General features: G+C 44.9%; 1 long non-coding RNA gene across 1 annotated transcript in view; it reads left to right on the forward strand.

The window, feature by feature from the left end:
* Window positions 1-27,163, forward strand: part of LOC140355802 (uncharacterized) — a 302,561-nt gene that overhangs the window by 8,727 nt on the left and 266,671 nt on the right. The window contains exon 2 of the long non-coding RNA XR_011926030.1: window positions 7,366-7,521. This is a non-coding gene — a long non-coding RNA (uncharacterized lncRNA). The remainder of the gene's footprint in view (window positions 1-7,365; window positions 7,522-27,163) is intronic.

Genomic DNA, 27,163 nt, shown 5'->3' on the forward strand with positions numbered 1-27,163 from the left:
ATCTAAGATTGAACCTCAAGTGATTCCTGTTGTCTGCTAGTTTCCTGGCTACAGATTCGAGTTCCCGAACTAAATCCAAGTTTTTAGGCCCAGATTCTTTATTTATTTGCTTTCTTTGTCTACTGCTCTCTGATTGTGTTTTGTGTTCTGTATGTGATGTGTTATATTTGAAAAACGTTTGTACTTTTGTGTCCAGACAGAATCTGTGCTGTCACGTGAAAAACTTTGATTATAAGCCAACCAATTTAAGATTTAACATATTTGTTAATCCAAAATGACTCCAAACGTCCAAACTCTTTATGATCTGCCAGCAAGGCCTGTGCAGGAACCCCCGGTACAATCTATGTTATACTCACTTAATTAATCAATTAACTAAAAGCAATTAGGAGGAAATTGACCTAATGTTTAGCCTCAACATTTTACATGCTTATTTATTAGTTTATTTATATCATGTGTGAGGGCTAAGTAATTTATTTGGTCAGGCACCCTTTATTAACCTTTATCTAACCAGGTAAGAACCCATTGAGATCCAAACCTCTTTTTCAAGGGACCTTAAATAGTTCTTCTGAGGTTTGACTTTTTGGCATTATTTGCACGAGGGACACACACAGTCTCTATCTGCCTCTGAACGCCTTATGCGACAGAGCGGGCAGGAGCTCAGCGACAGAGCGGGCAGGAGCTCAGCGACAGAGCGGGCAGGAGCGACAGAGCGGGCAGGAGCAACAGAGCGGGCAGGAGCTCAGCGACAGAGCGGGCAGGAGCGACAGAGCGGGCAGGAGCGACAGAGCGGGCAGGAGCGACAGAGCGGGCAGGAGCGACAGAGCGGGCAGGAGCTCAGCGACAGAGCGGGCAGGAGCGACAGAGCGGGCAGGAGCAACAGAGCAGGCAGGAGCTCAGCGACAGAGCGGGCAGGAGCGACAGAGCGGGCAGGAGCTCAGCGACAGAGCGGGCAGGAGCGACAGAGCGGGCAGGAGCTCAGCGACAGAGCGGGCAGGAGCGACAGAGTGGGCAGGAGCGACAGAGCGGGCAGGAGCAACAGAGCGGGCAGGAGCAACAGAGCGGGCAGGAGCTCAGCGACAGAGCGGGCAGGAGCGACAGAGCGGGCAGGAGCTCAGCGACAGAGCGGGCAGGAGCGACAGAGCGGGCAGGAGCTCAGCGACAGAGCGGGCAGGAGCGACAGAGTGGGCAGGAGCGACAGAGCGGGCAGGAGCAACAGAGCGGGCAGGAGCAACAGAGCGGGCAGGAGCTCAGCGACAGAGCGGGCAGGAGCGACAGAGTGGGCAGGAGCGACAGAGCGGGCAGGAGCGACAGAGCGGGCAGGAGCGACAGAGCGGGCAGGAGCGACAGAGCGGGCAGGAGCGACAGAGCGGGCAGGAGCGACAGAGCGGGCAGGAGCTCAGCGACAGAGCGGGCAGGAGCTCAGCGACAGAGCGGGCAGGAGCGACAGAGCGGGCAGGAGCAACAGAGCGGGCAGGAGCGACAGAGCGGGCAGGAGCTCAGCGACAGAGCGGGCAGGAGCGACAGAGCGGGCAGGAGCAACAGAGCAGGCAGGAGCTCAGCGACAGAGCGGGCAGGAGCGACAGAGCGGGCAGGAGCTCAGCGACAGAGCGGGCAGGAGCGACAGAGCGGGCAGGAGCTCAGCGACAGAGCGGGCAGGAGCGACAGAGTGGGCAGGAGCGACAGAGCGGGCAGGAGCAACAGAGCGGGCAGGAGCAACAGAGCGGGCAGGAGCTCAGCGACAGAGCGGGCAGGAGCGACAGAGCGGGCAGGAGCTCAGCGACAGAGCGGGCAGGAGCGACAGAGCGGGCAGGAGCTCAGCGACAGAGCGGGCAGGAGCGACAGAGTGGGCAGGAGCGACAGAGCGGGCAGGAGCAACAGAGCGGGCAGGAGCAACAGAGCGGGCAGGAGCTCAGCGACAGAGCGGGCAGGAGCGACAGAGTGGGCAGGAGCGACAGAGCGGGCAGGAGCGACAGAGCGGGCAGGAGCGACAGAGCGGGCAGGAGCTCAGCGACAGAGCGGGCAGCAGCGACAGAGCGGGCAGGAGCTCAGCGACAGAGCGGGCGGGAGCTAGAGCGGGAGCTCGGGGACAGAGCGGGCGGGAGCTAGAGCGGGCGGGAGCTCGGCGACAGAGCAGGCGGGAGCTAGAGCGGGAGCTCGGCGACAGAGCGGGCGGGGGCTCGGCGACAGAGGAGCGTCTTACACTGCTGCTCTGCGCCCGGGGCTCATCCCTGGGTGGTCAAACCAGATATTCTGTCCACCCGAGACCTCTGTGTAGATTGGCAGGATCGAAAAGACTTGAAATGAAGTGTTATGACTTTGAACTTGACTCCATTTACTCAAGTTGAATACTTTTTTGTAAAACTGTAAAAAAGAGACAAAAAGGCAATCAGTCTCAGAAAATGAAGACTGGCACAGGTTAGCAGTGCTTATGTGCACAAAATGAAATAATAATAATAATAATAATAATAATAGTAATAATAATAATATTAATAGAAATGCAATGAATGAAAATGGAAGGTTGTTAGCATAGCTTAGAATAGTAGAAAAAGCTTCAGTTGTAGTCATCTGGACTCAGTTTGAAAAAAATAGACGTTTCAACTCTCATCCAAGAGTCATTGTCAATAAAAGAATTTAGATCGAGAACTCCGATATTAATACTGTTCTGTGGTAAGACCCGCCCATTGGGCGGAGCCTTCCTGAAGTAGAAAGAGTTGTTTGTTTCAACAGAAACTCCCCCCTTGTATCTACCGAGCCTATTCAGAATCTTAATGGGCTGTTAGAATCCTCTTTGTCTTTGTGAGACCCTGGCTCAACCACCCTGAGTACCTGATTAGCATTTAAATGTCCTGGTCCTGGTCCTCTACCTTTCCAGGGGTTCAGTATACCATTATAGATACCAGGAAGATTGAATCTTAGCCCTCCATTTATGTTTAAAGAAGGTCTTTCTTTTTTAACAAAAATAGCTTCCTTGACTCCTCTAAGCTATTTTTGTTAAAAACGTAACCAGAAATCATCATCATATTTATGATGAAAGTTAATTTCATTTTTAATGTATTTTCCCAATATATATATAAATTATTATTCATATATTCATGCCCTATACTGTTGTATTTTTAGGTTAGAGTTTTTATCCAATCAGAATTCAGCTAGCAAGTGTTGCAAAGTTGTATTAAATCTGTCCGAAGCCTTCAGAATCAACAATGAGGGCATCAGTGCACCACCTGTGAACACCACCTGTGAACACCACCTGTGAACACCACCTGTGAACACCACCTGTGAACACCACCTGTGAACACCACCTGTGAACACCACCTGTGAACACCACCTGTGAACACCACGTGTGTCTGTGAACAGACGGATATAGACCGTGATCTGATTGGCTATTGCAGTTATAGACAGTTGTCTTAGCCAATCAGATCACGAGTAGGCGATATTACGGCCTTCCAGCTTGGCTCACGTTGAACGTGACATGTACGTGTCCTGTGATTGGATACTCACTTGTGAACGCTGGCAACGGCCGAAGGAGAGGAACATGTGGATTTAGTGGCAGATATACTTGTAAGGCCATTCTCAAGACGGACCTTCCAAGAGAAGCTAGCTCTCGTGAGACGTGGTCGGCCGAGCCCCGAGCTAGCTAACTTGTCACAGGCGGGGAAAGGGTTTGTCCGCCACTTCCAGTCAAGTCATTATGAGAGATACCTCTGGGCCGCTGCAAACTGTTCTGCTGGGAATGCCTTTTATCATGGACTTCGACACCGTGGACCACACCATCCTACTCCATCGCCTTCGGTCAATAGTTGGACTTTCTGGGACCACATTCAACTGGTTCCAGTCATATCTCACAGGCAGGACAGAGTTTGTGACCCTAGGACAGTTCAAATCATTATCACATACAGTCAGCTCCAGGGCGCCTCAAGGGTTGGTCCTCGGACCGACCCTTTTCACTATCTATATGCTCCCACTTGGTCAGATCATCAATAAACACAAGGTTTCATTCCACTGTTATGCAGATGACACTCAGCTGTACATAAAAATGGACTCCACTTCCCCCACAGTTCTGCCATCTGCACTTTACTCCTGCCTGGAGGAGATAAAGGCATGTATGACTGACAACTTCCTTCAACTAAACAGCAATAAAACGGAAGCGATTCTTATTGGACCCCCCACCAAACCCAGTCCCTTGCAACCCTCAACCGTATCCTGATCTTTGCTCATAATATCTCTCTGTCCCCATCCGTTACAAACCTTGGTGTCAGATTTGATTCACATCTCACTTTCGACTCCCACATCCGTCACCTCTGCAAGGTCTCTTTCCTCCACCTTAAAAACATTGCAAAACTCTACCCCTCCCTCTCCCAACCCGACGCCGAGAAGTTAGTCAATGCCTTTGTCTCCTCCAGATTGGACTACTGCAATGTCCTCCTCGTCGGGATCCCTGGTAAAAGCCTACAAAAGCTGCAGCACATCCAGAACTGTGCTGCCCGGATCCTGACGAGGAGACGCAAATATGACCACATCCCTCCAGTCCTCAGATCCCTTCATTGGCTGCCCATTCAACAAAGAATCGAATACAAACTCTGTCTCTTCACCCACCAGTGCACACATGGAACTGCTCCTGCCTACCTCAGTGAGCTCCTCACACCACACATCGCCCCAAGAACCCTCCGCTCCACCATGTCCACCCACCGCCTGCACCAGCCCAGAGCCAAGCTCTCCACCATGGGAGACAGGGCCTTCCAGGGTGTCGCCCCACGGCTCTGGAACGCCCTTCCAGAGACCCTGAGGGCCCCACAAAGTGTGGAGGCTTTCAAAAAAGGCCTAAAGACATTTTTATTTAAAATAGCCTTTTAAAATTCTCATGTTTTATCTGTGTGTGCTTTATTGTTTTAACTTGTTTAAACTGTAAATTGCTTGTTGTTTTTAGCCACTGTTAGCACTTTGAGGGTCCATTCGAATGTTAAGTGCGTTATAAATAAAATGTATTATTATTAGGCTACCCCAAATAAATTGTCTGTTTGCTGTAACCCGAGTCAACATTTTTCATCTGGGTCGGACGGTAGGCAAATTCTTTTTTTTTTTACTTTGAAGGTAAAAAAAAGATGTCGGTGTAATCCCTCATTCATCCAGGCGTGTTCCATAGTAGAAAAAGCTTCAGTTGTAGTCATCTGGACTCAGCAGGGAGAAAACATGGTTTGAAAGAGGAGTTAAGGAAGCTATTTTTGTTAAAAAAGAAAGACCTTCTTTAAACAGAAATGGAGGGCTAAGATTCAATCTTCCTGGTATCTATAATGGTATACTGAACCCCTGGAGAGGTAGAGGACCAGGACCAGGTATTTAGATGCTAATCAGGTACTCAGGGTGGTTGAGCCAGGGTCTCACAAAGACAAAGAGGATTCTAATAGCCCATTAAAATTCTGAATAGGCTCAGTAGATACAAGGGGGGAGTTTCTGTTGAAACAAACAACTCTTTCTACTTCAGGAAAGCTCCGCCCAATGGGCCGGACTTACCACAGAATAGGATAAATATCGGAGTTCTCGACCTAAATTCTTTTATTGACAATGACTCTTGGATGAGAGTCGAAACGTCTATTTTTTCTAACTGAGTCCAGATGACTACAACTGAAGCTTTTTTCTACTATGTAAAAAAAAGATCAAAATGTTGTCATTTTTTGAGTCGGAGTGACCACCAGGGGTCAAGCTTCAACAGTCAATGACGGAAAACGTCTCTCTCAACCCGATCGGGAGACTAAATCTCACGATTTTAAGATATTTCAAACGACCTATTGTACGCCGCTTTGCTTTATTTTGGTAGCAAAGGCGGGGGGAACATGCGGGGGACACGGGCGCCGCCATGTTTGTTGTGATGATGCTACTGGGCGTGTTTCAATCCCAGAATGCATTTGCGTAAGTCCAATTTCACACCCTGACAGAGGGTGACATTACAATGGACATGTCAGTGGCGCCGACAAGAGCAAGCCAACTTGTAAAAGGCAAAATGACAACTCCTGTGCGCGGTCTGTTTAGGAATAGACGCATGTGGAGGACTGAAAATGCAGACGCGCATGCGCAGTGCATTATCGGTCATTTGAGATGAAAGACAGGTTTACAAGCGTGACAAACATATTTGACACAGTGGTTTAGGAAAGACCGGTCGGTGAATCGGCGAAATAATTGATAAATAAAAGATTTTGACGTTTTTTCAACAAAATGCTGATATTTTTTTTTCAGTCGGCTAGTATTATAGCGGGTCGGTCGGGTTACGGCAAACAGACATATTATTTTGCTCAGCCTTGTTATTATTATTATTTTGTTCGCAAAGGATCGATTTGGCGCGTGGAGCTACACTGGATTTGCTAACTTAAGTTGCTTAACCAAGGCAGCAATGAGACACCAAAGCACGTTGGGGCACTTGCACGCTACGGTGCTTTTAAAAAATGTTGGCGACACCCGAGTGGATTCACAGCTCAACGAGCAGGTGCGCAGGGAAAGAGAGCGCCTGAAAAGGTGATGAAAAATAGGGAGATACTGAAAAAACTGATTGACTGTGTCATGTTCCTGGGAAAACAGGAACTTTCATTTAGGGGGCACGATGATAGCACTCAGTCCACAAACAACTACATGGAACTTCTTTCTTTTCTCGCTGAACATGACAGAGACTGACCAACAACAGAGTGTTTACTGGGACATCTGGAAAAATACAAAATGACCGGCAGTATTTGAGTGCTATGGCCCGGTCTGGGCCGTTGAAGATCATATTACTGCAATGAGACAGTCCGTAAATGGGCCATGAGCCAGAGACCTGCATGGGACGGTCTTTAAATAAATAAACTGAACTAATCCCACTAAAACTGTTCAGAGGGAGAAATGTATGACACCAAACATTTTCAAGTGCACAATGATAAGCAGTAAACACAAGTTCACACATTATACAACCGTCCGTCCTCTGACCAAGAGCTACACAATCAACAACAGAAAAGGCATTATGCATGATTCAAACCCGCAGTTGCACAACACCTATGCACTTGAAAATGTCCTAAAAGTGCAGTAAATATTGCACTTGTCTCTATTGGCCTTAGTAAAGAATTATATTTGTATCAAACTCGTCCATCTCTCACAAATACTTTGTATACATTCATTTTGAGGCAAGTTCAGAACACCTTTTTGGACAGCAAAGTGAAGTGACAAGAAATAAAATACTTAATAATTTGTTTAACTTTATCACAAATTGCTGCTTTCACATTGTACTCTGTGAGGGAAAACACAAAATTCCCAAATTTAGAAAAAAATAAAAAAGTTAGTTATCCCAGCTTTATAATTGCTCAGCCCTAACGATAATCCTGAAACTCTGACAACACTCCTGTTTAGATCCTGGATGTGGATGATGCTTTTCCCAAAAAAGCTGTGTGTCCCTTTTGCCGGTACTTGACCACCCTGAGGAGCAACTGTGTGAGTGAGCTGCCCGACAACTGCCACCTGCTGTCGGCTCTGACCATCCACGGACCAGCCCAGAGGAACCTGCAGGTAACCCGCCAATACAACCCACAGCCCAGAGGAACCTGCAGGTAACCCGCCAATACAACCCACAGCCCAGAGGAACCTGCAGGTAACCCCCCAATACAACCCACAGCCCAGAGGAACCTGCAGGTAACCCGCCAATACAACCCACAGCCCAGAGGAACCTGCAGGTAACCCCCCAATACAACCCACAGCCCACATTTCATACACACAACAGGAAAAAATCATTAAAATCACAAAGAAATGAGTGCGTATAAATGCTTTCCGTCATATGCACATCTGAACATTGTCAGAGTAGAACCTGTCTCACATCTTCAGGAAGAATGTTCCAGATTTTAGCTGCATAAAACTGAAACACAGATTCCCCATGTTTAGTCCTGACTCTGGCACCAGCAGGAGGCCGCTCCATGTTTAGTCCTGACTCTGGCACCAGCAGGAGGCCGGTCCATGTTTAGTCCTGACTCTGGCACCAGCAGGAGGCCGGTCCATGTTTAGTCCTGACTCTGGCACCAGCAGGAGGCCGCTCCATGTTTAGTCCTGACTCTGGCACCAGCAGGAGGCCGGTCCATGTTTAGTCCTGACTCTGGCACCAGCAGGAGGCCGCTCCATGTTTAGTCCTGACTCTGGCACCAGCAGGAGGCCGGTCCCTGAAGTCCTCAGTCAGAGATGTACTTTGGTGCTAGGCCATGGAGAGACTTGTACACAAGCAGAGCTGCTTTAAAGTCTATTCTTTGAGCCACAGGGGGCAGTGCAGAGACCTGATAAATGTTATTCAGATAAATATAGCATAAAGAACATGCTAACAAGTTTACCAAAGCATCAGTTTTACCCCAAATCACTAAATCCATTGAATTCTTCTTCCTCTGTGTCACTTCTAAACAACTCCACAAACTCCGGAGGAAGAGGAAGTGCCGGTTCTTCTTCTGGGTCGCTTAGAGCTGTAGCGGACCCATATGTCCCAAAAAGACCTCTGAAAGACAGTAGTGACTAAAGGAATGTCACCCAACCCCCATGGACGAGGACACTGTCCTCACCAGAGCCCCTCCCCCTTTTAATCAACGACCTCTGATAAGGGAAGGAAGAGACATTCCCCAGGATTAAGTTTCTTAATGACAATATTTCACATTTAAACTTGTAACTAAATCATGTTTAGTTTAGTTGCCACAAGAACTGTGTTTGAAATGTTCATGTCGTACTTGATGTACTTTCTCATGACCTGCTAATGATGTGTGTTCATTGATAATGTTGTGTATGTTGTTATAGTTACGTGTCATTTTGCTGGTTTATGTTAGATTTGTCCAAACTGAGAATAATTGACCAAGAGTTAAGTCACTCCCACTCTAGGCCACTCCTCCGAGGTCAGATAAAACAGCAGACCGAGCCCTGCTCTCGCGCTTCCCTTCGGCTGAACATCTGCCAGGACGACACACCGGGGTGGACCCCGTGGGGCCCCTCCCCCGCCAGGGAGGGTCCATTGTCTCCAAAAACTCCAGCAGAGAACGTGAGCGAACATCTTTATCAAATAATGCACAAGTCAACAGACCTTGGACTCATCAAACTCTTTGAATGCTAAACCTGCTAAACCTGCTCAAGCATCAGCACCACGGACAGCTCCAAGGACACATCTGGAGCAAGGCCTGTCGCCCTCAGAGGCAACCGTTGTTGTGATTTTGGGCGTTACAAAAATAAATTGAATTGAATCTGAGCCTTGGACACGTGAGACCTGAAAGTGGCTGATATTTGCAGAGTGGCATTAAAGTCAGGATCCCTTGGGTTATTCTACTAGAATCAATCTAAACTTTATTCTGAGTATCAGCATTTCTTCAAACTAAGTTGAGCCCAGGCACAGCCTGTGTAACCAAAAGTGTAATTCATTACTTTTATATCTTTGTTTATTAAACCACACAACATCATCATGGTTTATAGAGCCTTTGTATTCATCTTTATAGGATTATAATTGTCGGTTAATGAATCGTGTTCTCCCCTTCAGAGAATAAGAGTATTATTAATGTTTTACTGAACAAGCTTCAGATGGAGCCACTTTTAAATATAAATATGAACATGAACTACCTGCACATGTTGTCCACAATGTAATGACGAGTCCCAGAGAATATACTTTACATCTCGGTACAAATGTGTGAAGAGGAAACGAGTATGAATACCCTACAGAGGTATACATGAATATAATCGCATTTAATTCGCTCTGGAGTATAAGTCGCACCCCAGCCAAAACTATGTAAAAAGGTGCGATTTATAATCCGGAAAATGTATTGTTCCTCCAGAGCCTCTTGAGCTCCACACGTCTAATGTAGCTGAATGTGAAGATTCCAATCTCCTCCACAGATCAGGGTTCCCTCAGAGTGGTTTACAATCAGGTCCACAATATCTAAATAGAAGGTGACATCGCCCCCTGGTGCAAAAGAAAAACTCAAACGCAAAAACAATTTGGTTTGAGATAAATATTGCAACTAGCTCCTGTGTTAGCCTCTGTGTGATAAATAGCCAAGATAAAGAATATTGGCCTAATGGCTGGACAGAAAAAAAACTGAAATTCTCTGGTTCTGGCAAACACTTTAGAGAGACTCGTGTGGATCTCCACAAAGACAAAATGATGCCCCTCTTTTCTCTCCAATTGACTCTTTGACTCTTTTAAGTCTAAGTCAAAGGACTGAAACTATAAAAATGCTCAGATTTCTCTTTCTGTTCCAGACTCCCAATTTCCTTTTTTTTTTCTTCAATTTGATAAACAAAAAGATAATACAGAACACAAATTTAACAAAACACAAAAGGACCAGAGAGTAGAAATGCAAAGAAAAACACAAGTGGATTTCAACTAAACATAAATACAAAATCACGGCATATTTAAGATCAAAATAAATAAATAAAAGTCGGTCCAATTTGTCCATTTCCAAATTAAGTCTGAATGTGATTTTCTCCATTTGTCTGATGTCTGTCCCTCTCTCAGTCCAGTCCTTGATCGTTGGTAATGTTTGTGTCTTTGTGGAGGCTTGTGTCCTCCACATTTGCTCATCTCTTACTCATTGTTTGTGGATAAAACTGCTTTCGAAGAAATCCTTCGGCAGCGGCGGAGCAAAAGTGCGTCTTACTCTGACATCATACCAGAAGTCCAGACTCTCCCAATTTCCAGCCTCAAATACCTGTTTGATGAGTGGATTAAAACAAGGAAAAGGGATTTGTAAGTCAAGGCAAGAAACCTCAAATCTGCATCAAAACTCTACAACTATCAATAGAAAAAGGAGGCAGGGTTTCTATTACATGAAAAATGACTTAATTTCAGGTGAAATGAGAGCGTTGCTGTTGTGATCCAGAATGTTGTGCTCAATGGTCTCATACTGAGAGTCATGTGGTGCCTGAGGTTCCTGTACAGGTCTTATACTGAGAGTCATGTGGTGCCGGGGGTTCCTGTACAGGTCTTATACTGAGAGTCATGTGGTGCCGGGGGTTCCTGTACAGGTCTTATACTGAGAGTCGTGTGGTGCCGGGGGTTCCTGTACAGGTCTTATACTGAGAGTCGTGTGGTGCCGGGGGTTCCTGTACAGGTCTTATACTGAGAGTCATGTGGTGCCGGAGGTTCCTGTACAGGTCTTATACTGAGAGTCATGTGGTGCCAGGGGTTCCTGTACAGTTCTTACTGCAGATGACAGACGCTTGAGTCTGACGGAGGAAGTTAAGAATCCCTGGGTCAAATCTGTGCTTACAACATGGAAGGAGCTGATCAAACTAAACAAAGTAAAATACAATCATAAACTGGTCGGTTTATGACCAAAGGTTTTGTACCAAATAGAACTGACCTGAGACTCAAGGTCTGGAGTACAAAAGGTCTAAATGTTTCTTACCAGATTGTAAAGGAGGATCACATGAAAAGATTTGAGGAGTTGAAAGAATCCATTGACTTGGAGAAACAGGACTTTTATAGATTTTTACAAATAAGGAGTTATTATAACCAAGACATTAAACTAAGCAATGACGATTATAACCCTCTGACTGAGATGTTTGTTAAAGCTTATAAATCAGAACTTTCAATGGTAACAATATCTCATTTATATCAATGTATTAAGAATGTTGACAGCCATTCTACTATTACAAAGGAAAGAAAGGGTCATTTTGTTTGGACTGACAAAGAATGAAAACATATCTGTGCATCTCAGTGGAGGACCTTCTGTTGGAAGAATGTCTCCTGTTTTTACAAAACACCAAAGTGCTCATTATTCACGAGGAAATAAAGCTGTTGGAGAAACTGTGGCAGCAGGAGAAAGACCATGATCATGTGATGTGGGACAGTCCTGCTGCTTAAAAGTGTTGGACAGAAGTGAATAAGGCGCTGCAGACTTTCCACATCATAATCTCACTCATCTTAACAATAAATGTATATATATATATATATATATATATATATATATATATATATATATATATATATATATATGCATCAGGAAGTGAAATACACATAAAATATTCAAAAAAAAAGCATGCAATCATCATTCTGTGAAATGTATCCACAATGTGTGTGTGTGTGTGTGTGTGTCCAAAGTCTGGTTCTTGTGTGTGTATACACAGTATGGTTCTTGTGTGTATCCACAGTCTGGTTCTTGTGTGTATCCACAGTCTGGTTCTTGTGTGTGTATCCACAGTTTGGTTCTTGTGTGTATCCACAGTTTGGTTCTTGTGTGTATCCAGAGTCTGGTTCTTGTGCGTGTATCCACAGACAGGTTCTTGTGTGTATCCACAGTTTGGTTCTTGTGTGTATCCACGGTTTGGTTCTTGTTTGTGTATCCACAGTTTGGTTCTTGTGTGTGTATCCACAGTTTGGTTCTTGTGTGTGTATCCACAGTCTGGTTCTTGTTTGTGTATCCACAGTCTGGTTCTTGTGTGTATCCACAGTCTGGTTCTTGTGTGTATCCACAGTTTGGTTCTTGTGTGTATCCACAGTTTGGTTCTTGTGTGTGTATCCACAGTCTGGTTCTTGTGTGTGTATCCACAGTCTGGTTCTTGTGTGTATCCACAGTCTGGTTCTTGTGTGCATCTAAATTCTGGTTCTTGTGTGTGTATCCACAGTCTGGTTCTTGTGTGTATCCACAGTTTGGTTCTTGTGCGTGTATCCACAGTCTGGTTCTTGTGTATCTAAAGTCTGGTTCTTGTGTGTGTGTGTGTGTATCCAAAGTCTGGTTCTTGTGTGTATCCACTGTCTGGTTCTTGTGTGTATCCACTGTCTGGTTCTTGTGTGTATCCAAAATCTGGTTCTTGTGTGTGTATCAACAGTCTGGTTCTTGTGTGTGTATCAACAGTCTGGTTCTTGTGTGTGTATCCACAGTCTGGTTCTTGTGTGTATCCACAGTCTGGTTCTTGTGTGTGGATCCACAGTTTGGTTCTTGTGTGTATCCACAGTTTGGTTCTTGTGTGTATCCAGAGTCTGGTTCTTGTGTGTGTATCCACAGACAGGTTCTTGTGTGTATCCACAGTTTGGTTCTTGTGTGTATCCACGGTTTGGTTCTTGTTTGTGTATCCACAGTTTGGTTCTTGTGTGTATCCACAGTCTGGTTCTTGTGTGTATCCACAGTCTGGTTCTTGTGTGCATCCAAATTCTGGTTCTTGTATGTATCCACCGTCTGGTTCTTGTGTGTATCCAAAGTCTGGTTCTTTTGTGTATCCACAGTTTGGTTCTTGTGTGTGTATCCACAGTCTGGTTCCTGTGTGTATCCACAGTTTGGTTCTTGTGCGTGTATCCACAGTCTGGTTCTTGTGTATCTAAAGTCTGGTTCTTGTGTGTGTGTGTGTGTATCCAAAGTCTGGTTCTTGTGTGTATCCACTGTCTGGTTCTTGTGTGTATCCACTGTCTGGTTCTTGTGTGTATCCAAAATCTGGTTCTTGTGTGTGTATCAACAGTCTGGTTCTTGTGTGTGTATCCACAGTCTGGTTCTTGTGTGTATCCACAGTCTGGTTCTTGTGTGTGGATCCACAGTTTGGTTATTGTGTGTATCCACAGTTTGGTTCTTGTGTATATCCAGAGTCTGGTTCTTGTGTGTGTATCCACAGACAGGTTCTTGTGTGTATCCACAGTTTGGTTCTTGTGTGCATCCAAATTCTGGTTCTTGTATGTATCCACCGTCTGGTTCTTGTGTGTATCCAAAGTCTGGTTCTTTTGTGTATCCACAGTTTGGTTCTTGTGTGTGTATCCACAGTCTGGTTCCTGTGTGTATCCACAGTTTGGTTCTTGTGCGTGTATCCACAGTCTGGTTCTTGTGTATCTAAAGTCTGGTTCTTGTGTGTGTGTGTGTATCCACAGTCTGGTTCTTGTGTGTATCCACTGTCTGGTTCTTGTGTGTATCCAAAGTCTGGTTCTTGTGTGTGTATCCACAGTCTGGTTCTTGTGTGTATCCACCGTCTGGTTCTTGTGTGTATCCACAGTCTGGTTCTTGTGTGTATCCACAGTTTGGTTCTTGTGTGTATCCGCAGTCTGGTTCTTGTGTGTATCCACAGTCTGGTTCTTGTTTGTGTATCCACAGTCTGGTTCTTGTGTGTATCCACAGTCTGGTTGTTGTGTGTATCCAAAGTCTGGTTCTTGTGTGTATCCACAGTCTGGTTATTGTGTGTGTATCCACAGTCTGGTTCTTGTATGTATCCACCGTCTGGTTCTTGTGTGTATCCAAAGTCTGGTTCTTGTGTGTATCCACAGTTTGGTTCTTGTGTGTGTATCCACAGTCTGGTTCCTGTGTGTATCCACAGTCTGGTTCTTGTGTATCTAAAGTCTGGTTCTTGTGTGTGTGTGTGTGTGTGTGTGTGTGTGTATCCACAGTCTGGTTCTTGTGTGTATCCACAGTTTGGTTCTTGTGTGTATCCACAGTTTGGTTCTTGTGTGTGTATCCACAGTCTGGTTCTTGTGTGTATCCACAGTCTGGTTCTTGTGTGTGTATCCACAGTCTGGTTCTTGTGTGTATCCACAGTCTGGTTCTTGTGTCTATCCAAAGTCTGGTTCTTGTGTGTATCCACAGTCTAGTTCTTGTGTGTATCCACCGTCTGGTTCTTATATGTATCCACAGTTTGGTTCTTGTGTGTATCCACAGTCTGGTTCTTGTGTGTATCCACAGTCTGGTTCTTGTGTGTATCCACAGTCTGGTTCTTGTGTGTGTATCCACAGTCTGGTTCTTGTGTGTATCCACAGTCTGGTTCTTGTGTCTATCCAAAGTCTGGTTCTTGTGTGTATCCACAGTCTAGTTCTTGTGTGTATCCACCGTCTGGTTCTTATATGTATCCACAGTTTGGTTCTTGTGTGTATCCACAGTCTGGTTCTTGTGTGTATCCACAGTTTGGTTCTTGTGTGTATCCACAGTTTGGTTCTTGTGTGTGTATCCACAGTCTGGTTCTTGTGTGTATCCACAGTCTGGTCCTTGTGTGTATCCACAGTCTGGTCCTTGTGTGTATCCACAGTTTGGTTCTTGTGTGTGAAGGGTAACATACTAGTACAAGTACTAGTACAAGTACTGTAAGGTTATGAATGTCCACCCACTTGTGAAGGGGGCGGACATTCAGGTTTGATATTGATTAAAGAATTGCTCAAGAATTCAAACATGACACACTGCCCAAGTGTGGGTAAGTTTGAATCATATTTTTAAGAGAAGAATGGGGCACCAGCCGGATAATCAGCAATTTAACAACTCTAAAATCAGATATCTAGATTAATTAATTAATTAATTAGAAATTAATTTGCTCGTTGATCTAAAGGTTTGAGAACGTAACCGTGACATTGACCCCTTTTCTGGAAATGAAGGAACACTTAACCAAATGTGGGTTGTGAAGATTTAATGACCAAATAATTAAACAGATAAATATGAATCAGGAATATGCAAATGAGTCGATAACAGATGGAAAACACTAGACATGATGGTTCTAGATCTATCTATGTGTGTGTTAGAGTTAACTCTCAGATGAAATTCAGCCTGTGAGGTGCATTCATACGAATGGAACCAGAAGCTGTGATCCTGAGGAGACGGGCCTGCTTGGGGTCCAAGGGCCTGCTTGGGGTCCAAGGGCCTGCGTGGGGTCCAAGGGCCTGCGTGGGGTCCAAGGGCCTGCGTGGGGTCCAAGGGCCTGCGTGGGGTCCAAGGGCCTGCTCTGGTGCTCGGCTCTGACGTTGTCTGGCCAAAGAAGGACTGGGTCAGGTTCTGCGATCTGCGTTCTCCTTGGCTCTGAGGCGTTCCTGAATGAAAAGGCCATCGTGCTGCTCCACCGATGTGGCTGATCTAAAAGGCTGTGGACTTGAAAAAGTTGCAAAAGGTCCTTGCTTGATTTTGCGTGATGCAGCATCAATCACGTTTTTAAAAACGGGCACAGGTTTCTTAGTTCCGGGAGGGAACATTAGCTTCTCTTGGAAAAGTCTTTGTCCCGTAGCGTAGCATCGCTCACGCTAACTAGGCCCGAGGCCTGCTCCCAAGGCCTCATGGACCTTGCTGGTGGGACCCTGGATGGAGGGTTGAGCTTCGAAAGAAACTCGGATTGAACTCGCTCTGGAGCTCGGATGGTACTGGTCTGTAACTCCTGCTCTTTCCTTTTGTCTTTCCCCGCGGGGGTTTTGGCGCCGTGGCTTCAGCCAATCAGCACGCACGCTGGGGTCAGAGCTGATAAGGAGACGAGATCTGGCTTTAGGCCACAAGAGTTACACAAAAAGGTAAAATTGTCCACAAAACAAGTTATGAAACAGTTAGAGTGACATGTTAAACACGATATCACAATATGTACATGTAAAGTCATCTGGTGGACACATTTTTGCAATCTGATGATTGTCCGTTAAAAACCACTAAAACCGCAAAGTCTTTCAGCGTTTGAGCGTTTGTCTTGGAGAGATCGTTACTCTCTGTAATCCAAAAGGAGTCATTTGATGAAAAGTTATTTTCAAAGTTCAAAGCGTCTCTGTTGTCACTATTACATCCTCTTCCTTCTGAGGGGTGTAAAACTCCACACGGGCAGTAGATAACACCTAGCCCGCATTCCTGTCACCATGGCAACAGGGGTAGGACATCTGCATATCCTACATGTGTATCCGCAGTCTGGTTCTTGTATGTATCCACAGTTTGGTTCTTGTGTGTGTCCACAGTCTGGTTCTTGTGTGTATCCACAGTTTGGTTCTTGTGTGTATCCACAGTTTGGTTCTCGTGTGTGTATCCACAGTGTGGTTCTTGTGTGTATCCACCGTCTGGTTCTTGTGTGTGTATCCACAGTCTGGTTCTTGTGTGTATCCACAGTTTGGTTCTTGTGTGTATCCGCAGTCTGGTTCTTGTGTGTATCCACAGTCTGGTTCTTCTGTGTGTGTGTGTGTGTGTGTTTGTGTGTGTGTGTGTGTGTATCCACAGGCTGGTTCTTGTGTGTGTGTGTGTGTGTGTGTGTGTCTGGTTCTTGTGTGTGTATCCACAGTTTGGTTCTTGTGCGTGTATCCACAGTCTGGTTCTTGTGAGTATCCACTGTCTGGTTCTTGTGTGTATCCAAAGTCTGGTTCTTGTGTGTGTATCCACAGTCTAGTTCTTGTGTGTGTATCAACAGTCTGGTTCTTGTTTGTATCCACAGTCTGGTTCTTGTGTGTATCCACAGTTTGGTTCTTGTGTGTATCCACAGTTTGGTTCTTGTGTATATCCGCAGTCTGGTTATTGTGTGTGTATCCACAGTCTGGTTCCTGTGTGTATCCACAGTCTGGTTCTTGTGTATCTAAAGTCTGGTTCTTGTGTGTCTGTGTGTGTGTGTATCCACAGTCTGGTTCTTGTGTGTATCCACTGTCTGGTTCTTGTGTGTATCCAAAGTCTGGTTCTTGTGTGTGTATCCACAGTCTGGTTCTTGTGTGTATCCAACAGTCTGGTTCTTGTGTGTATCCACAGTCTGGTTCTTGTGTGTATCCACAGTCTGGTTCTTGTGTGTATCTACAGTCTGGTTCTTGTTTGTATATCCACAGTTTGGTTCTTGTGTGTATCCACAGTTTGGTTCTTGTGTGTGTATCCACAGTCTGGTTCTTGTGTGTGTATCCACAGTCTGGTTCTTGTGTGTATCCACAGTCTGGTTCTTGTGTGCATCCAAAGTCTGGTTCTTGTGTGTGTATCCACAGTCTGGTTGTTGTTTGTATCCACAGTCTGGTTCTTGTGTCTATCCAAAGTTTGGTTCTTGTGTGTATCCACAGTCTGGTTCTTGTTTGTATCCACAGTCTGGTTCTTGTGTGTATCCACAGTCTGGTTCTTGTGTCTATCCAAAGTCTGGTTCTTGTGTGTATCCACAGTCTGGTTCTTATGTGTGTATCCACAGTTTGGTTCTTGTGTGTATCCGCAGTCTGGTTCTTGTGTGTATCCACAGTTTGGTTCTTGTGTGTATATCCACAGTCTGGTTCTTGTGTATCTAAAGTCTGGTTCTTGTGTGTGTGTGTGTGTGTGTATCCACAGTCTGGTTCTTGTGTGTATCCACAGTCTGGTTCTTGTGTGTATCCAAAGACTGGTTCTTGTGTGTGTATCCACAGTCTGGTTCTTGTGTGTGTATCAACAGTCTGGTTCTTTTGTGTATCCACAGTCTGGTTCTTGTGTGTATCCACAGTCTGGTTCTTGTGTGTATCCACAGTCTGGTTCTTGTGTGTATCCACAGTCTGGTTCTTTTGTTTATCCACAGTCTGGTTCTTGTGTGTATCCACAGTCTGGTTCTTGTGTGTATCCACAGTCTGGTTCTTGTGTGTATCCACAGTCTGGTTCTTGTGTGTATCTACAGTCTGGTTCTTGTGTGTATCCACAGTTTGGTTCCCGTGTGTATCCACTGTCTGGTTCTTGTGTATATCCACAGTCTGGTTCTTGTGTGTATCCACGGTCTGGTTCTTGTGTGCATCTACAGTCTGGTTCTTTTGTGTATCCACAGTCTGATTCTTGTGTGTATCTACAGTTTGGTTCTTGTGTGTATCCACGGTCTGGTTCTTGTGTGTATCTACAGTCTGGTTCTTGTGTATATCCACAGTCTGGTTCTTGTGTGTATCCACGGTCTGGTTCTTGTGTCTATCTACAGTCTGGTTCTTGTTTGTGTATCCATAGTTTGGTTCTTGTGTGTATCCACAGTTTGGTTCTTGTGTGTGTATCCACAGTCTGGTTCTTGTGTGTGTATCCACAGTCTGGTTCTTGTGTGTATCCAGAGTCTGGTTCTTGTGTGCATCCAAATTCTGGTTCTTGTGTGTGTATCCACAGTCTGGTTGTTGTGTGTGTATCCACAGTCTAGTTCTTGTGTGTGTATCAACAGTCTGGTTCTTGTGTGTATCCACAGTCTGGTTCTTGTGTGTATCCACAGTTTGGTTCTTGTGTGTATCCACAGTTTGGTTCTTGTGTATATCCGCAGTCTGGTTATTGTGTGTGTATCCACAGTCTGGTTCCTGTGTGTATCCACAGTTTTGTTCTTGTGCGTGTATCCACAGTCTGGTTCTTGTGTATCTAAAGTCTGGTTCTTGTGTGTGTGTGTGTGTGTGTGTGTGTGTGTGTATCCAGAGTCTGGTTCTTGTGTGTATCCACTGTCTGGTTCTTGTGTGTATCCAAAGTCTGGTTCTTGTGTGTGTATCCACAGTCAAGTTCTTGTGTGTATCCAACAGTCTGGTTCTTGTGTGTATCCACAGTCTGGTTCTTGTGTGTATCCACAGTCTGGTTCTTGTGTGTATCTACAGTCTGGTTCTTGTTTGTATATCCACAGTTTGGTTCTTGTGTGTATCCACAGTTTGGTTCTTGTGTGTGTATCCACAGTCTGGTTCTTGTGTGTGTATCCACAGTCTGGTTCTTGTGTGCATCCAAATTCTGGTTCTTGTGTGTGTATCCACAGTCTGGTTGTTGTTTGTATCCACAGTCTGGTTCTTGTGTCTATCCAAAGTTTGGTTCTTGTGTGTATCCACAGTCTGGTTCTTGTTTGTATCCACAGTCTGGTTCTTGTGTGTATCCACAGTCTGGTTCTTGTGTCTATCCAAAGTCTGGTTCTTGTGTGTATCCACAGTCTGGTTCTTATGTGTGTATCCACAGTTTGGTTCTTGTGTGTATCCGCAGTCTGGTTCTTGTGTATCCACAGTTTGGTTCTTGTGTGTATATCCACAGTGTGGTTCTTGTGTATCTAAAGTCTGGTTCTTGTGTGTGTGTGTGTGTGTGTGTGTATCCACAGTCTGGTTCTTGTGTGTATCCACCGTCTGGTTCTTGTGTGTATCCAAAGTCTGGTTCTTGTGTGTGTATCCACAGTCTGGTTCTTGTGTGTGTATCAACAGTCTGGTTCTTTTGTGTATCCACAGTCTGGTTCTTGTGTGTATCCACAGTCTGGTTCTTGTGTGTATCCACAGTCTGGTTCTTGTGTGTATCCACAGTCTGGTTCTTTTGTTTATCCACAGTCTGGTTCTTGTGTGTATCCACAGTCTGGTTCTTTTGTTTATCCACAGTCTGGTTCTTGTGTGTATCCACAGTCTGGTTCTTGTGTGTATCCACAGTCTGGTTCTTGTGTGTATCCACAGTCTGGTTCTTGTGTGTATCTACAGTCTGGTTCTTGTGTGTATCCACAGTTTGGTTCCCGTGTGTATCCACTGTCTGGTTCTTGTGTATATCCACAGTCTGGTTCTTGTGTGTATCCACGGTCTGGTTCTTGTGTGCATCTACAGTCTGGTTCTTTTGTGTATCCACAGTCTGATTCTTGTGTGTATCTACAGTTTGGTTCTTGTGTGTATCCACGGTCTGGTTCTTGTGTGTATCTACAGTCTGGTTCTTGTGTATATCCACAGTCTGGTTCTTGTGTGTATCCACGGTCTGGTTCTTGTGTGTATCTACAGTCTGGTTCTTGTTTGTGTATCCATAGTTTGGTTCTTGTGTGTATCCACAGTTTGGTTCTTGTGTGTGTATCCACAGTCTGGTTCTTGTGTGTGTATCCACAGTCTGGTTCTTGTGTGTATCCAGAGTCTGGTTCTTGTGTGCATCCAAATTCTGGTTCTTGTGTGTGTATCCACAGTCTGGTTGTTGTGTGTGTATCCACAGTCTAGTTTTTGTGTGTGTATCAACAGTCTGGTTCTTGTGTGTATCCACAGTCTGGTTCTTGTGTGTATCCACAGTTTGGTTCTTGTGTGTATCCACAGTTTGGTTCTTGTGTATATCCGCAGTCTGGTTATTGTGTGTGTATCCACAGTCTGGTTCCTGTGTGTATCCACAGTTTTGTTCTTGTGCGTGTATCCACAGTCTGGTTCTTGTGTATCTAAAGTCTGGTTCTTGTGTGTGTGTGTGTGTGTTTGTGTGTGTGTATCCACAGTCTGGTTCTTGTGTGTATCCACTGTCTGGTTCTTGTGTGTATCCAAAGTCTGGTTCTTGTGTGTGTATCCACAGTCAAGTTCTTGTGTGTATCCAACAGTCTGGTTCTTGTGTGTATCCACAGTCTGGTTCTTGTGTGTATCCACAGTCTGGTTCTTGTGTGTATCTACAGTCTGGTTCTTGTTTGTATATCCACAGTTTGGTTCTTGTGTGTATCCACAGTTTGGTTCTTGTGTGTGTATCCACAGTCTGGTTCTTGTGTGTGTATCCACAGTCTGGTTCTTGTGTGCATCCAAATTCTGGTTCTTGTGTGTGTATCCACAGTCTGGTTGTTGTTTGTATCCACAGTCTGGTTCTTGTGTCTATCCAAAGTTTGGTTCTTGTGTGTATCCACAGTCTGGTTCTTGTTTGTATCCACAGTCTGGTTCTTGTGTGTATCCACAGTCTGGTTCTTGTGTCTATCCAAAGTCTGGTTCTTGTGTGTATCCACAGTCTGGTTCTTATGTGTGTATCCACAGTTTGGTTCTTGTGTGTATCCGCAGTCTGGTTCTTGTGTATCCACAGTTTGGTTCTTGTGTGTATATCCACAGTCTGGTTCTTGTGTATCTAAAGTCTGGTTCTTTTGTGTGTGTGTGTGTGTGTGTGTATCCACAGTCTGGTTCTTGTGTGTATCCACCGTCTGGTTCTTGTGTGTATCCAAAGTCTGGTTCTTGTGTGTGTATCCACAGTCTGGTTCTTGTGTGTGTATCAACAGTCTGGTTCTTTTGTGTATCCACAGTCTGGTTCTTGTGTGTATCCACAGTCTGGTTCTTGTGTGTATCCACAGTCTGGTTCTTGTGTGTATCCACAGTCTGGTTCTTTTGTTTATCCACAGTCTGGTTCTTGTGTGTATCCACAGTCTGGTTCTTTTGTTTATCCACAGTCTGGTTCTTGTGTGTATCCACAGTCTGGTTCTTGTGTGTATCCACAGTCTGGTTCTTGTGTGTATCCACAGTCTGGTTCTTGTGTGTATCTACAGTCTGGTTCTTGTGTGTATCCACAGTTTGGTTCCCGTGTGTATCCACTGTCTGGTTCTTGTGTATATCCACAGTCTGGTTCTTGTGTGTATCCACGGTCTGGTTCTTGTGTGCATCTACAGTCTGGTTCTTTTGTGTATCCACAGTCTGATTCTTGTGTGTATCTACAGTTTGGTTCTTGTGTGTATCCACGGTCTGGTTCTTGTGTGTATCTACAGTCTGGTTCTTGTGTATATCCACAGTCTGGTTCTTGTGTGTATCCACGGTCTGGTTCTTGTGTGTATCTACAGTCTGGTTCTTGTTTGTGTATCCATAGTTTGGTTCTTGTGTGTATCCACAGTTTGGTTCTTGTGTGTGTATCCACAGTCTGGTTCTTGTGTGTGTATCCACAGTCTGGTTCTTGTGTGTATCCAGAGTCTGGTTCTTGTGTGCATCCAAATTCTGGTTCTTGTGTGTGTATCCACAGTCTGGTTGTTGTGTGTGTATCCACAGTCTAGTTTTTGTGTGTGTATCAACAGTCTGGTTCTTGTGTGTATCCACAGTCTGGTTCTTGTGTGTATCCACAGTTTGGTTCTTGTGTGTATCCACAGTTTGGTTCTTGTGTATATCCGCAGTCTGGTTATTGTGTGTGTATCCACAGTCTGGTTCCTGTGTGTATCCACAGTTTTGTTCTTGTGCGTGTATCCACAGTCTGGTTCTTGTGTATCTAAAGTCTGGTTCTTGTGTGTGTGTGTGTGTGTGTGTTTGTGTGTGTGTATCCACAGTCTGGTTCTTGTGTGTATCCACTGTCTGGTTCTTGTGTGTATCCAAAGTCTGGTTCTTGTGTGTGTATCCACAGTCAAGTTCTTGTGTGTATCCAACAGTCTGGTTCTTGTGTGTATCCACAGTCTGGTTCTTGTGTGTATCCACAGTCTGGTTCTTGTGTGTATCTACAGTCTGGTTCTTGTTTGTATATCCACAGTTTGGTTCTTGTGTGTATCCACAGTTTGGTTCTTGTGTGTGTATCCACAGTCTGGTTCTTGTGTGTGTATCCACAGTCTGGTTCTTGTGTGCATCCAAATTCTGGTTCTTGTGTGTGTATCCACAGTCTGGTTGTTGTTTGTATCCACAGTCTGGTTCTTGTGTCTATCCAAAGTTTGGTTCTTGTGTGTATCCACAGTCTGGTTCTTGTTTGTATCCACAGTCTGGTTCTTGTGTGTATCCACAGTCTGGTTCTTGTGTCTATCCAAAGTCTGGTTCTTGTGTGTATCCACAGTCTGGTTCTTATGTGTGTATCCACAGTTTGGTTCTTGTGTGTATCCGCAGTCTGGTTCTTGTGTATCCACAGTTTGGTTCTTGTGTGTATATCCATAGTCTGGTTCTTGTGTATCTAAAGTCTGGTTCTTGTGTGTGTGTGTGTGTGTGTGTGTATCCACAGTCTGGTTCTTGTGTGTATCCACCGTCTGGTTCTTGTGTGTATCCAAAGTCTGGTTCTTGTGTGTGTATCCACAGTCTGGTTCTTGTGTGTGTATCAACAGTCTGGTTCTTTTGTGTATCCACAGTCTGGTTCTTGTGTGTATCCACAGTCTGGTTCTTGTGTGTATCCACAGTCTGGTTCTTGTGTGTATCTACAGTCTGGTTCTTGTGTGTATCCACAGTTTGGTTCCCGTGTGTATCCACTGTCTGGTTCTTGTGTATATCCACAGTCTGGTTCTTGTGTGTATCCACGGTCTGGTTCTTGTGTGCATCTACAGTCTGGTTCTTTTGTGTATCCACAGTCTGATTCTTGTGTGTATCTACAGTTTGGTTCTTGTGTGTATCCACGGTCTGGTTCTTGTGTGTATCTACAGTCTGGTTCTTGTGTATATCCACAGTCTGGTTCTTGTGTGTATCCACGGTCTGGTTCTTGTGTGTATCTACAGTCTGGTTCTTGTTTGTGTATCCATAGTTTGGTTCTTGTGTGTATCCACAGTTTGGTTCTTGTGTGTGTATCCACAGTCTGGTTCTTGTGTGTGTATCCACAGTCTGGCTCTTGTGTGTATCCACAGTCTGGTTCTTGTGTGCATCCAAATTCTGGTTCTTGTGTGTGTATCCACAGTCTGGTTGTTGTTTGTATCCACAGTCTGGTTCTTGTGTGTATCCACAGTCTGGTTCTTGTGTCTATCCAAAGTTTGGTTCTTGTGTGTATCCACAGTCTGGTTCTTGTTTGTATCCACAGTCTGGTTCTTGTGTGTATCCACAGTCTGGTTCTTGTGTCTATCCAAAGTCTGGTTCTTGTGTGTATCCACAGTTTGGTTCTTGTGTTTATCCGCAGTCTGGTTCTTGTGTGTATCCACAGTTTGGTTCCCGTGTGTATCCACTGTCTGGTTCTTGTGTATATCCACAGTCTGGTTCTTGTGTGTATCCACGGTCTGGTTCTTGTGTGCATCTACAGTCTGGTTCTTTTGTGTATCCACAGTCTGATTCTTGTGTGTATCTACAGTTTGGTTCTTGTGTGTATCCACGGTCTGGTTCTTGTGTGTATCTACAGTCTGGTTCTTGTGTATATAAACAGTCTGGTTCTTGTGTGTATCCACGGTCTGGTTCTTGTGTGTATCTACAGTCTGGTTCTTGTTTGTGTATCCATAGTTTGGTTCTTGTGTGTATCCACAGTTTGGTTCTTGTGTGTGTATCCACAGTCTGGTTCTTGTGTGTGTATCCACAGTCTGGTTCTTGTGTGTATCCAGAGTCTGGTTCTTGTGTGCATCCAAATTCTGGTTCTTGTGTGTGTATCCACAGTCTGGTTGTTGTGTGTGTATCCACAGTCTAGTTCTTGTGTGTGTATCAACAGTCTGGTTCTTGTGTGTATCCACAGTCTGGTTCTTGTGTGTATCCACAGTTTGGTTCTTGTGTGTATCCACAGTTTGGTTCTTGTGTATATCCGCAGTCTGGTTATTGTGTGTGTATCCACAGTCTGGTTCCTGTGTGTATTCACAGTTTTGTTCTTGTGCGTATATCCACAGTCTGGTTCTTGTGTATCTAAAGTCTGGTTCTTGTGTGTGTGTGTGTGTGTGTGTGTGTATCCACAGTCTGGTTCTTGTGTGTATCCACTGTCTGGTTCTTGTGTGTATCCAAAGTCTGGTTCTTGTGTGTGTATCCACAGTCAAGTTCTTGTGTGTATCCAACAGTCTGGTTCTTGTGTGTATCCACAGTCTGGTTCTTGTGTGTATCCACAGTCTGGTTCTTGTGTGTATCTACAGTCTGGTTCTTGTTTGTATATCCACAGTTTGGTTCTTGTGTGTATCCACAGTTTGGTTCTTGTGTGTGTATCCACAGTCTGGTTCTTGTGTGTGTATCCACAGTCTGGTTCTTGTGTGCATCCAAATTCTGGTTCTTGTGTGTGTATCCACAGTCTGGTTGTTGTTTGTATCCACAGTCTGGTTCTTGTGTCTATCCAAAGTTTGGTTCTTGTGTGTATCCACAGTCTGGTTCTTGTTTGTATCCACAGTCTGGTTCTTGTGTGTATCCACAGTCTGGTTCTTGTGTCTATCCAAAGTCTGGTTCTTGTGTGTATCCACAGTCTGGTTCTTATGTGTGTATCCACAGTTTGGTTCTTGTGTGTATCCGCAGTCTGGTTCTTGTGTATCCACAGTTTGGTTCTTGTGTGTATATCCACAGTCTGGTTCTTGTGTATCTAAAGTCTGGTTCTTGTGTGTGTGTGTGTGTGTGTGTGTATCCACAGTCTGGTTCTTGTGTGTATCCACCGTCTGGTTCTTGTGTGTATCCACAGTCTGGTTCTTTTGTTTATCCACAGTCTGGTTCTTGTGTGTATCCACAGTCTGGTTCTTGTGTGTATCCACAGTCTGGTTCTTGTGTGTATCCACAGTCTGGTTCTTGTGTGTATCTACAGTCTGGTTCTTGTGTGTATCCACAGTTTGGTTCCCGTGTGTATCCACTGTCTGGTTCTTGTGTATATCCACAGTCTGGTTCTTGTGTGTATCCACTGTCTGGTTCTTGTGTGTATCCAAAGTCTGGTTCTTGTGTGTGTATCCACAGTCAAGTTCTTGTGTGTATCCAACAGTCTGGTTCTTGTGTGTATCCACAGTCTGGTTCTTGTGTGTATCCACAGTCTGGTTCTTGTGTGTATCTACAGTCTGGTTCTTGTTTGTATATCCACAGTTTGGTTCTTGTGTGTATCCACAGTTTGGTTCTTGTGTGTGTATCCACAGTCTGGTTCTTGTGTGTGTATCCACAGTCTGGTTCTTGTGTGCATCCAAATTCTGGTTCTTGTGTGTGTATCCACAGTCTGGTTGTTGTTTGTATCCACAGTCTGGTTCTTGTGTCTATCCAAAGTTTGGTTCTTGTGTGTATCCACAGTCTGGTTCTTGTTTGTATCCACAGTCTGGTTCTTGTGTGTATCCACAGTCTGGTTCTTGTGTCTATCCAAAGTCTGGTTCTTGTGTGTATCCACAGTCTGGTTCTTATGTGTGTATCCACAGTTTGGTTCTTGTGTGTATCCGCAGTCTGGTTCTTGTGTATCCACAGTTTGGTTCTTGTGTGTATATCCACAGTCTGGTTCTTGTGTATCTAAAGTCTGGTTCTTGTGTGTGTGTGTGTGTGTGTGTGTATCCACAGTCTGGTTCTTGTGTGTATCCACCGTCTGGTTCTTGTGTGTATCCACAGTCTGGTTCTTTTGTTTATCCACAGTCTGGTTCTTGTGTGTATCCACAGTCTGGTTCTTGTGTGTATCCACAGTCTGGTTCTTGTGTGTATCCACAGTCTGGTTCTTGTGTGTATCTACAGTCTGGTTCTTGTGTGTATCCACAGTTTGGTTCCCGTGTGTATCCACTGTCTGGTTCTTGTGTATATCCACAGTCTGGTTCTTGTGTGTATCCACGGTCTGGTTCTTGTGTGCATCTACAGTCTGGTTCTTTTGTGTATCCACAGTCTGATTCTTGTGTGTATCTACAGTTTGGTTCTTGTGTGTATCCACGGTCTGGTTCTTGTGTGTATCTACAGTCTGGTTCTTGTGTATATCCACAGTCTGGTTCTTGTGTGTATCCACGGTCTGGTTCTTGTGTGTATCTACAGTCTGGTTCTTGTTTGTGTATCCATAGTTTGGTTCTTGTGTGTATCCACAGTTTGGTTCTTGTGTGTGTATCCACAGTCTGGTTCTTGTGTGTGTATCCACAGTCTGGCTCTTGTGTGTATCCACAGTCTGGTTCTTGTGTGCATCCAAATTCTGGTTCTTGTGTGTGTATCCACAGTCTGGTTGTTGTTTGTATCCACAGTCTGGTTCTTGTGTGTATCCACAGTCTGGTTCTTGTGTCTATCCAAAGTTTGGTTCTTGTGTGTATCCACAGTCTGGTTCTTGTTTGTATCCACAGTCTG

Source organism: Eucyclogobius newberryi, unplaced genomic scaffold, assembly GCF_026437365.1.
Source record: "Eucyclogobius newberryi isolate DKJ021-1_F unplaced genomic scaffold, fEucNew1.0.hap1 SCAF_12, whole genome shotgun sequence".
NCBI classification, from domain to species: domain Eukaryota; kingdom Metazoa; phylum Chordata; class Actinopteri; order Gobiiformes; family Gobiidae; genus Eucyclogobius; species Eucyclogobius newberryi.